General features: G+C 38.1%; 1 protein-coding gene across 1 annotated transcript in view; it reads right to left on the reverse strand.

The window, feature by feature from the left end:
• zfhx4 (zinc finger homeobox 4) overlaps positions 1-12584 on the reverse strand; it is a 308534-nt gene that overhangs the window by 174042 nt on the left and 121908 nt on the right. The window contains exon 2 of the mRNA XM_044340031.1: positions 2206-2309. The gene's annotated coding sequence lies outside the window, so the exon portion shown is untranslated. The remainder of the gene's footprint in view (positions 1-2205; positions 2310-12584) is intronic.

A 12584-nucleotide genomic window follows, 5' to 3' on the forward strand; every position in this document is an offset into this window, starting at 1 on the left:
TGAAAAAAGAAGCTAACAGATTTAGTTATTAAATATTCCACACTTATTCTTCTGATTTATGTAATAGCAAAATTAAATTGTAAAATTGAGTTTTGAATTTTACTGAGTCAATATAAAAGACATTATGCAACTACAAAATTAACAAGGATCACAATAAAATACTGGACTTGTTTGATATGATGTTTTGCAATGGGCATTAAGGTCATACACTTGCAAATAGAAGTATATATTAATTATTCATATGAATAATTGAATTGCAAAACATGCAGGGGAAAATATGCCAGTCAGCATTCATTTCACCGTTGCCTTTAACCCACTAGAGAGCAGCTGGGTTTAGATTTCATTTCAATGTCACCAATTTGTTATTAAAGTATAAACAGGACTTTAGCTTGAACCAATGAAAAATGCTGTAGATTACCAATGTTAGGGTTAGGCCATGGTAATTTGGCAGGGAATGCTTGAGAGGAAGTTATGCCTGGGAGGCTCAACTCAGGGCAAATACCCATTGAAGTATATGACCACAGAGGAGAACACCTAGTATGTTGAAGAAATCAGCTTATTCTAAGTAAGTAGTAATATGTTCTGTATATTAAGGACATATTCAATAATATTCATTTTTAAATGTTTATTGTTGAAGTGGGATAGTTTTAAATTAACTTGGACCTTTAACCAAAGTCATGGATTGAAAATGGCAGGTCTGATTCATGCTATTGTTAAGTAATCCACAGTGAAGAATGATATCTTCATTTACTAACTCTACTCAGTAAACTGTACAGTGTAATCTGTGTTTCAGTTTGGCTGCATTATATAACATTTGTGTTGACTAATGATATAATACAGTATTTGTGCTATTTGCTTTTTCTGTCTTTTACTGTGTTTGTGTGCTCTCTGCAGGCCGGTGTCTGAACTCAGCCAAAGATCAACTGTGAGGGAAGAACCTCCATTCTGTAACGTTCAATTGCAAGTGGACTGAGTGTTTCTGTAGTGCCAACAACTCCAACAGAGTGATACGTCTTCTCTCTAGTTCTACTTCAGTAGTCGTGTTCTCCAGTTGTCAACATACCATACTACATAACATAACACAACACCACGCAAATACTATATATACTACACATTCAACATAAAACAGGACTTTCAGTATTTGAGTTATATAGAACATGAAAACTATGTGGCAATGTCAGATACATTTTAAATCAACATTTCATATCTTCTTCTGCTATGCAGAAGTATAGATTTGGACTTGGTATATTAAAGAACAGAAAAACTAGATCAGGACATCCCTATACACTATAGTAATCCTCTGGCTGTTTAGTCAAAGCACATTTGGTGGCAAATCTGTTTCCTTAAGTAAGATGTACAAAGGTAAATATGTCTTAAAATGTGTGTCTCAGATTAATTAAGGATTGTACACACATGCTCATAAGCACTGCGCACACATACTCACAAGAAAATGCCAAAATTCAGACTTTACTACATTTTGACAGTGTTCTTAAACAACAAAAGGACAATTTAGTTAGAAAACTACAACATATTGGACAAAGCAGCTGGAATCCAGTTCAGTTCACTTTCAGCAGATCAAAATATTTTTTTCTGCTCTTTCCATCTGGTCAGGAAAATTCTCTTGGATACCCAAAAATGAAGGATTTGAAGGCACAATTCTTCGACATGGAAAATTCAATTTTCGACAAGAACCAAGTCCCAAAAAAAATGTAAAGTTAACATCTGTTATAAGCTTTAAGCATTAAATTAGTTCTCCAATAGGAAAACTGTCATTCTATTTGAAGAAAGGAACACGATTTGAAACAAAAAAATTCAAGTGACTTTCACGGTCTCTCTGAGATCTCTCAGTGGGCTGAATTTAAAGATATTTTGGTAAAAGCACTGTTAGATATTTTTATGGTTGGTAGAGCTTTATACAAAGGTACATTTTCAGGCAAATTTGACAAAATAATAGAATAAACTGAGCACTATGGAATAACTCTTGAAAATAATAAGTACGCGCAAAACACTGTTTGCTTTACATTATAAGTTATTGAAACCGAATGTGTTGAAAATGCATTGATTTGAGGCATAATATTTGTCATTTTATTTCATAAAATGCATAACTCATATGCCGAGATTTAATGCTATACCATGAGGAGCATCACTGATCAGAGCATGTGATGCAGGCACGACAGGAATAACATGGTAAAAGATGTTGCTTACCTTTATGACGTGTTTGTGACGAGTTCACCCAACCTGCAGCGGCCACCCTGCACCTCTTCACTTTAGCAGCTCACTGTGGTTGCTTCATGTTTTGCCAATCCTCCCTGCAAGATTTACAACTAATTAACCGATAAAGCATAAAAAAATCTCCATATCAATTTTTTCTAAAAACCATAATCTTGGTGATAAAAGCTTCACTTCCTGTAACTTCCTCCTAATATCTTATGTCACCCATCAGTTTCTTAAAGAACATTAATGCCCAGACATTGGGTTTACCACTTACTTCCATCAGTCAGTTGTTGGAGCCTCAACAAAATCCACAACAGAGCAAAGTTTGCACCTTCCCACACTTACAGCTGTCAGTTTTAAACCACTAGCAGTTTTGTCATACTTAATTCAGTATTTGGGGTTTACAAAATGAATTTCTGTCACTTCTAACACATAGTGCGCATTTGAAGACAGATTTATCTTGTTATATTCAATTGTGTTTATGCAATTCTGGTACAGTATGGGCATCCAAGTTGTCCCAGTGGGAATCCCTGACTCTGGCAGCTTCGCTCACATGCACCCCACACTGAACTACAACAGGCAGCAGACTGGTTTTTGGAAACTTGACTGATAGCTCTGCTTCTATCCTGAGCTAGAAACAGAGCCAAGCGGCACAATGGCTGTGAGCGAGGGCACAATCTGCCACATGTATGCATGCAGTCCTCTTTGTCATATGGGTGTTATTTAAGTGACTGCAGGTATACGCCAGATGACTGCACGCAATACCGCACAGTGGTTGTATGTGTCCTTGTAACAATAAACCATACATGCAGACCATCCAACCTACAGTTAGTGCAATTGCAGTATCGCTGAAGCAGGGCTGGATGAAGCCAAAGGGAAGCGGGCCTGTAGACGGCCACGGTCAGGCTGGAGGAACCGCTGCCGAGGTGATTATAGATTCTGAAAGCAGTGCTGGACTCTGAGGCAGAGATTATTATAAATTTGGTCATTGGCAATGAGGACACTACAGGAGAGGGAAAAACAAATATTAGGGCCCCCTTCAATGCCGGGGCCAGTGTGAGCTGTTTTCCATTTTAATGCATTATGTGTGTATAAGGGAGAGAGGAGATGAGGTTTTTTTTCTCTCTCTTCTCTGTGTGTGTGTTAGATTCAGCAAACTGAGATTTACATTTCCCTTGCACTGCCTGTGAAATGTTTTCAGACGTGGGCAGCGTGACTGCAATAATATATAAGGCCCCCCACCCCCCCCTTCTTTCTTTCTTACACATACTTACATGCGTGCACACTGCGGGCAAAGACAGTTTGAGAGAATGAGGATAAAGGAGTACAGCCGTAATTACCATCCTTGTGAGAGAAATGGAAATTCACACTTAGTCTGATTCTGTGGTTAGCTTTCATGCCACTCCTTCACTTAAGCTCATATTGACACATTGACTTTAAGTGTATGTCCCCCCCCCCCCCCGACATCAGTCTTAACAGACCAGTTAAACAACACTAAGAAGTTTTTTTTTTAAAAGTGCATCACAGGGAAAGGTCTGAAGACTTGTATTCCAATATATTGATACAGGCATTCAGTATAGATTGTTGTTAATAAATGCTTCTCAAAGTTAGATAATAAATAGTAATGAAACATGATAGTCTGAATTGATGTTGTAGGTTAAAAGTTGGTCAGAAAAACTTATTATTAATGAATTGTTTTATTTATCCATCACCTGGATCTTATTTTGTGCTGAAATCATAAAGCCATAAACAAATACATTGTTTTTTATGTGACTTAGTTATTTTGAATATATTATCAATCACTCTTTTAATTACGTTTTTCTGGCTTCTTCTATACAAGTTGCACTGTTGGCAGCCTGTAATGACAGTAATTACATTGCTCTTTTCATATTAGCTATAGTATATCAAAACAATATAAACTAATTAAAATTGAAAATGTAATATCAGCAAGAATGAAGAGATTAGTCACATCACTGGTGATTTAATTGCATCCCAAGAGCAGCCAGACACCCCGCATGCATCTGTAGTTTATTATTGCAGGTAGCTCACTCTATCTATGTTTGTTGGCGTTCAGATATTTCACCAGTGGAAAGGCTGCCTATGCCCGTGGGGTTCAGATTTGCAAAGATCTATCACACAACCAAAATCGCGACCATAAAGGATCCACGCATCCATCTATACATTCAAAACTTACCCCGGGGCTGTGTGCCTGCATGAGTCCCATCTAAGCACTTTGTCATTTTAAGTGTAACACATGTATTGATTCCATAGGTTTGATTCTAAATGCAATGATGTCTTCCTCCGAGAGTTGATTAAACCCTTTTGGTATTGATGCACTGTGCCTGTGTGTGTGTGTGTGTGTGTTTGTATGAGAGACAGAAAGTGTACGGTTGAGACAGCAGAGACAGTTTGTGTACATGCATGCATGCATTCATTGATAAAAGTATTACAGAAAGCCACAGCGTCAGGACTGTGTGATCTAGAATCACACAGTCCCCCTGACTGGTGAATCCTGGACCGGGGCCTTCAGACTGAGGGTTTATCTTGCCTTTAGTCACAACGCATTCACTCTTCTCTCTGTTCTCCTCTTCTCACTTCTCCCTTCCTCAATCAATGCAAAGCCAGCCAGTATATTACCCTTTACTCGAGACGCACACTTCGCTCTCACAATGAATTTAACAGCCAAGTTGTTTTGTGTGACTTTATGCTTTTGTCGTCATTATACTAGCATTAAAAGTAGTAATAATAGTATAGGTAACTGTAGTACAGATGTAGCAGGACTGTATTTTAATGACAAGACTAGGATTCATTCTATGTTAACATAATGGCAATAATATTCAAAGAAACTGAATTGAACATCAGTAGAAGTTTAATAGGTCAGGAGTTACAAAGTAGTCGTCATATAAATAGTTGCAGCGCCTACATTTTCCAATAACACTACAAAAGCTCAAAAGTAAAGAATACCGATTCCCATTAGAGCTGCAAATAACTGATCATTTTCATTAATCTGCTGATTATTTTCTTGGTAAATCGTTTGGTCTACACGTCAGAAAATAGTGAAAAATGTCCATCATCATGCTCAACAATAGCTTTTTATAAAATGTATTTTATCTGACCAAACCCAAACTGAAAACATATTCAGTTTACTGTAATGTAAGACAAAGAAAATATACATACAAGATAAACATAATCACATTTTCAAACCCTCAAGTCTATAAACAAAATTATTTTAATTTAGTACAAACTGATTTAATACTATATCTTGTTAGCTTACTTCCTACTTTTGATCTTCACCAGAATATTTAAGGGTTTTGTTTAGCAATTAGAAGAAAAATTGACACTCTTTAATTGTTGTAGTACTGTTCTCTACGTGCAATACAGAGGAAAACTGGAATCACTTTCCCAGATTTCTTTAAACTCACACAGTCTCCTTCCAATTTTCATCCTGAATATTTTAATAGCTACAAGGAGAGTACCAGTTCTTAACTGTGCTACTAAGGATCTTTGGCTTCTGGATACGCCAGATATAACATACTGTATAATTCAGGGGCCATATTAATATAGAAATATACAAGCTTATATAATAGAACACGCATTATACCACTATGTTAGTGCAAAGCAAAATACTGAGTGACAAAAAATCTAAACCCATAATTTATCATCAGTCTACTACATTTCCCCGTTGTCCAAAATGTTCTGTTTACCAGGATTGCTGAAAGAAATGGGTTTGGGATGAGTGAGAAACAGAGAATGCCACCTAGAATTTATCATATGTGGTACCTCTCGAATGATAAGGAGAATCTTGTCATTTATTTAGTCACGAAAAAGTCAAAAGACCACCTTCTCATAACCACTAAACCGCTCCACATCACCACAGTCATACTCAGTGTAGCATGCATCTCAGTGATAACAGCAATCGCTGATTCACAGCGCAGGCTAAATAAGGGCAGATTTCATGGGTCAATAAATTTGTTGTTAAAAGAAATGCCATATGTCTGTGAAAAGCAACATGGGATTTTAATTTTGGTGCAAACATAGATGAAGAGACAGAAAGCAAGAGAGAAATAGAACCTGACAAGCGCACAAACACACACAGAGATGTGCACATACACCTTGCCCAGGTCCCCGAAGCTAATTAAAGGGAAGGTAGGCGAGCAGAGATGTGACAACTCTGTGAATCATGTAGAATAGTTGTAATGGGTGACCTTTTTTTTTTCTCCCCATGCGGCGGGCAGAAATCTCATTTGAGAGTGAGCCATTCCAATTTGCTGCGGCGAGGCAGGTGTCAAAGTCTCAAGCAGGCAGAAAAACATCCCTTGGTGCCTTCTCCTTTGTTTGAGATCATGTGATGCCCTGTGTGAAAATGCAAAAAGCTACAAAGTCTACTGAAACAGGGTTTGCATTTCATCTTTACGCACTTCTCTCATTCTTTCTTTTCTTCGTCTGCACTTTGACTTAATATGAAGAAACAAAGAGTGTTTTCTGTCTCCATGTTTTGTGTATAGAAAGGATTATGTTAGTGATCAGAGCAAACATGAGAATTATAAACACAGTCCATCTTCATTAGGCTGCAGGCCAGATATTACTGGGCTGGACAGCCTGGAATGTTTGGTCGTCCATTTAGCCAAGGGCAGGAGCAGAAGGGCTGCTGTGCAGGGCTCCAACTCCCTTTGATCCTCTGCAAATGTGTGTGTGTGCGTGTGTGTGAGTGTGTGTCTGTGTGAGTGCAATGCAATTTCACAACCCAAGTACACCAGCTGGTCCACGTTAAAGTTCCAAGGTAACCATGGCGCCCCGCGGCTGGTGGAGAGTGTGTGTATGTGTGGGTGTGTGAGTGTATGTGTGTGTGTGTGATAACATGTGGTATACGTTTAGATGCGCTCCTCCGCCCTATCCCCCCTTTGGCTTTGACTTTTAAGGAGTTTCGACACTGAGCTTTTGCCTCTATCAGGTAAACAGGATACGGGTCACTGATAAAACAATATATACACATACACAGCCTACCACCATGGGAGGATATATGTGTATCCCCCTAACCACTGAATACCTGGGGTTGGGTCACCTAAAATAGTTTCCTATGTATCACTTTCAATTGGGATTTTTAGTATCACATAGTGTAAATAGTGTTTGAGAAGCTCTGCCAAGACATATCTCTGGGGAAAACATTGATACAGAGAATATATATACAAGACCAGAGTTAAGCACCATTAATATAGAAAAGAGTCATGTTCAATCAGTTTACATGATTTTATTTGCGTAGCATGTTAAGTGAGGAAGCCATCAGTCTTTAGATATGTATAAAATATGTTTGTCTTAAAGTAGATTTTATTTTATTTTATTTGGCAGTATTGTCTCCATCCTTATGTTCATTTTCTTCCTATTGCATGATATCATTTGTCAGAGCAAAAGAGAGCAACTACTATGTGTGACAAAACCAAAAAAAACTCTGATGCAATTAAAAGACGAAGGGAGACATAGTCTGGTGAGAGTTGAATCCTACAAACGTGAACACAAAGGTGAAATATTTCTATATCATCTCAGAGATGTATTTATTTTCTTTACGTTACGAGTCCTTGCTACCTGAAAACACATGTATTATTCTAAGGCACGTGCCTGAGGCCTCATCCGCCATACATTACATCCTTAAACTAATCTACAGCAACAGCATTATCTATACATCTCATCTTTCATTGCCTTGCATAACAGAGGAGTAAATCACAACAGGAACAACTATTCTTTAACTAATTCATATATGTTGCTTTTAAAAAGAAGAATTTCAGAGAAGGTTGTATATTTGTATATTTTCTTTGTGTGCTGTTTAGGCGCTAGTGAGGTCACCACAACAATTGCCAAGGTAACAATGCTGTTGGACACAGACACACACATTCATATTCATATCTAAGAAATTCTAACATTTCTAAGAAACATCCATACAAGTATATATGTACATTCAAACCGTGGAAAATCTCAAACCCTTATTTCTTTGAGAATAGCTTTGCAATAATGCAGCAATGTTTGGTCCTCCTCGCAATTACATTCCATTCTCCCTCTGTCTTTCTCTCTCTATTTCTATATATGTGATCGGTGCCGCTGTAGAGCTACCATGATGATTCAGATGGGAACAATTCAAAAAGATTGGATAGGAGAAAGCACAAAACAATTCTTATAAGCCTGCACAGTCCGCCTTGCGACAGATGACAGTCTCTGTGTACATCTGATTACAAGCTCTCTCGCTGTAGACTCGTGTATCTCAACCAGGGGGGTCGTGAGCTGAGGAGATGTTCAAAATAACGGCTCAGGTAAGATTTGTGGTCCAAATGCAAAACTAGTATCACACACACTGAAACAGACTGACGGAACAGCATCACGATCCTCTTTTTTTGTGTAAAACTATGAACAATTTAAACAGGAGCATTTTTATTTTCATATTTTGACCATGTGGAAGCATCTCCTGGCAATGATGTGATATTAATGTGGCTAAAAAAGGTTGGATACTTTCATGCTTGCTAACTCTATGCAGAGTTAATCATTTCTTATAAAACTTCAGGTGTGTTTTGCGGCCTTACATCAGTTGTTTGTTTCATAGGTTGGATTTGAACCTCAAAGAACTACTTGTACCTCATTAGTCCTGAAGAACACACTGTGTACATATAAGTTTACTAAGCTAAATTTGTGTTCTCAGGTACACAGTTTCATTTGTGACTGAATTAAAAAAAAAAAACCTTGTGGCTTCCCCAAAGGATGTCACATTCAAAGCGCAGCGTGCACAAACATGCAATACCCCTCAATCCCTGCTTCTACTTTGACTTTCTGCTTCTTTTAGTAAACAGCCAAAAGCTTCTGCCTCCTCCTCAGTGGCCACGAGCTTCCTACCATGATGAAAGAGGTTTTAGGATTTTTCTACTTTCTACATTTTAATTGCGCGTGTTGCACCTTCACCAGCTATTTACATAGTTTTATTAATAAGAAAATGGTAAAATCCCCACCATCACAGCTATTTCGACACCTTTTAGATGATCGCACACATTCCCCATCACTGACAAAAAAAAAATCCCACCAAAAATTCTAACTAAACTCCTTACTGACATCCATGAAGATGTTTAATCTTTTCTTGAAATGAAAAATCATCCTGCTATCAAGCTGTCCACCGCTGAGAGAAAAATCTAATGAAAATATAGTGCTACATATTGATAATGATATTCTGTATCTTTCTATCCCCACCTAATCAGAGGTGGAATACGGTGCAGAGTCTCCCCTCTCTCCTGCCGTGACAGCCACAATTCATCACAGCTTTAATTTAGTCTGTTACTGGGGTGTCGATAGGACGAACACTGCCTGGCGACCCTCTCTCACGCGCACGCTTGCGTGTCCGCACACACACGCGAGAAAACACAGGCAGGTAGTCGCATGCTCACACACGTTCGCGCACAACACGCACACTCTCGTGACCCTTATGGAGAACCGTCCATCCCCAGCATCTCATTTTTGTTACAAACACACTGTCTCACATGAACATTGAGTACACACACTGAGGCACACACCTCCTCCCATCGTCCTGAAGTGCTATTTGTTGTGTGGTTGGCTGTGGCCCCTAGCTCAAGGCCCTTCTCCCTAGATGTATCATCAGTCATTTAAAGCAATTAAGCACTTCTCAATGAGAATAGCCCGCTCTTCCTTGAGCAAGACGGAGAGCAGCGATTCACAAAGCCATTTTCTACCAAATCCTATTAAAGGTGGGGAAGGGAGGGGGAAAAAAACGAGGTTGAAGACTTAAAATGGAGGGCTTTTATTTAAGGACTAGGAGGTATTACAGGCCAGATTACTCCTGGCTTATGTTCCTAGTCTGGGAAATTACATTCCCACTTTTTTTTTTGAGTGCCCAGGCTTTGGAGTCGAAGATGAGAATCACCTTAAGTCTCTCTTGTTTTTCACTTCTCCACTTCAATGGGTTGTTCTTGTTCTTGTTGTTGTGTTTTGCTAGAAAGATTTCTGTTTTTCCACTCTTATTGGCACCTACTGAGCTTTCAGATACCTCTTGGGGTGTGTTTTTAGGGCTGGGGTTTATGTCAATTCTATCCGGTTCTTTCAAGGGAAATTACTTTTTCATTCCAAGATCTAGTCTTAATTATTGATAGAAAGGAAAAGACATGAGCACGAATTTCATAGGATAAAACAGTTGTGCTTCAATCTCAACAGGGTTTAAAATCATACACCATATAAACAAAGTTGTGAGTCACCATATAAATAAAAACACCAACACAAATCTATCTTTGTTTTGATCATGCTATTCAATCTCTGCCACAATTTCATGATTCTTTTGTTTCATATTTGAAGTCCAAGCTGACTTGCGGAAAAATAAAAAAACAAATACATTGTTTTTTATGTGGGTTTCTTGCCTCATCTTAACCATACGTTGATCATTAGGGCCCAATGTTTACCTAACCTTTATCAAATTGTGATAACAGCCAAACATAGACATGGCTCACTTGTATTCTGTGAGCAGATTATGGTAGGGTTTTTTTTTTTTTACACTGAAAAACAGTGACTGCACATTTTGCAAATACGATCAATCTGAACATTGTGTTTGATATGCTGATTTAAAGTGTAATCTACATGGCATGTTTCCTCAAGGTAGCTAACGCCAGAAAGTTGTATTAACCACTACAAGGTCTTAAAAGTAAGCAACTCTATTGAGTAACTACACAGAGTTTGAGTTTTATGCTTCTGGCTCCTTTTGGTGAAAAATTACCATCTAAGTGAAAATAGAATCTGATGGGAGGTGAAGCTACTCCTGCACTGGCCAGTACATATTTGGACAGGAGAGACTTAGCAACTTAGCGAAAAACATCAGTGAAGTCCTTTATTGTGTAAAACCTGAACTCTGCTGGGAAATTATATGACATGGTTATTGAACACTTTGCTGCCATGAAGGACAAGCAAATACTTTTCCTACTAGGTTGAGTAAAATGTACCTTTCCCAGCTTTGTGGCTTTACTGACAAAATAGTCCCCTACTGTGGCTGTGAGATAAAAATGCTGAGCAAGTGTTGATGTGGTTTCTTAAATGTATACATTAATTGCCTTGCTGTTACTATAGATTTACCCTACATGCATATGCAGAAAGCACCATGTGCAGGGTCCACCAGGAATACATTTTGAATTTCCTCACTTTGACTTTTTGACTTTTTTAAATGTGATTAGTGGTCGTTTGTGGAATTTGCAGAAGTTCTGCAGAATATGTTGACATATACATTAATTATGAGGGTAAGTCATGTATTTGATGTATAAATTAACACTTTTTGATGTGACTGTAAACTTTTAAATGTCATTCTTAAAAAAAAATGTGTGGTTTCTTTTCCACCTTTGGTCTGTACTTTGTATACTAGTCGGTCATAAGTTTTGCAAAACTGTGCATGAAAGTGTGAAAGTTCATTCTTGACCTTGGAAATAGTACTTTGACAAGATTTGTCACAAAATGTGGTCACATCAACTGAGCCTCCCCCGTCCAACTAAGCAAACTGTGAGATGTGGTTGAAAGCCCTGGAAAAGCTAGTAAGTAAACCATGATTCAAAAAGATTATATTGTCAAACTACATTTGTGTATGTTAAAAAAGAAATGTGTGTAAACGATGTATCTTTGCATTGTGTCTTTTTAAAGTAGCTGTATTACAGCACCTTGTGTTGTCAAAAAACAAGCTACGTTTCCCCAAATCTTTTAAGAGGATCTGTCCCACTTCTGCATCACTCACCTGCTGTGCCCATGGACATTCCTGGTGAATTATAAACTTTTTAAGATGCCATTCCACTTTACAGAATAAGAATAGGCAGATGCATTCAGGGACAGTACACTTCTTACTATCACAGCTTAGGAATGTAACCTCAAACACCGTTGTGATATAGTATATTTATATATATATAGATTTCTATACATCGGCCCAAATCATAACCTTTACCAAGATAACTGACAGCACAAAGGTCCTGTAAAGTCATTATCCTCTCCCTCGATCAGCCACTGTGCAACCAAAGGGCACATTTACTATTGGACTTGCAGCCAAGACAGGCTGTCTTCACCTTGACAAAAGAGCAGAACATTTTCAAAACATTGAAAAAGTATGTATGTAGGAATGCAAGTCACAGTGTGTGTGAGACCAGCAATGTATATGAACACAGGCATATGTATATATATATGCACAGTGTGTGTGTGTGAGTGTGTGTGTGTGTGTGTATGCTTATCTTTGCCAAACTGTAAAACAGGTTTGGGGTTTATTTTTGTTACGTGAAAGCGAGGCTCAGTACTGCTGAAACAGACATCTGCAAAGAATAGACCTACTCATTTGGCGTTAATCAAAACAGCCTGACTTTATTCATGTA

The sequence above is a fragment of the Thunnus albacares genome, chromosome 21, assembly GCF_914725855.1.
Source record: "Thunnus albacares chromosome 21, fThuAlb1.1, whole genome shotgun sequence".
In the NCBI taxonomy this organism is placed as follows: Eukaryota; Metazoa; Chordata; class Actinopteri; order Scombriformes; family Scombridae; genus Thunnus; species Thunnus albacares.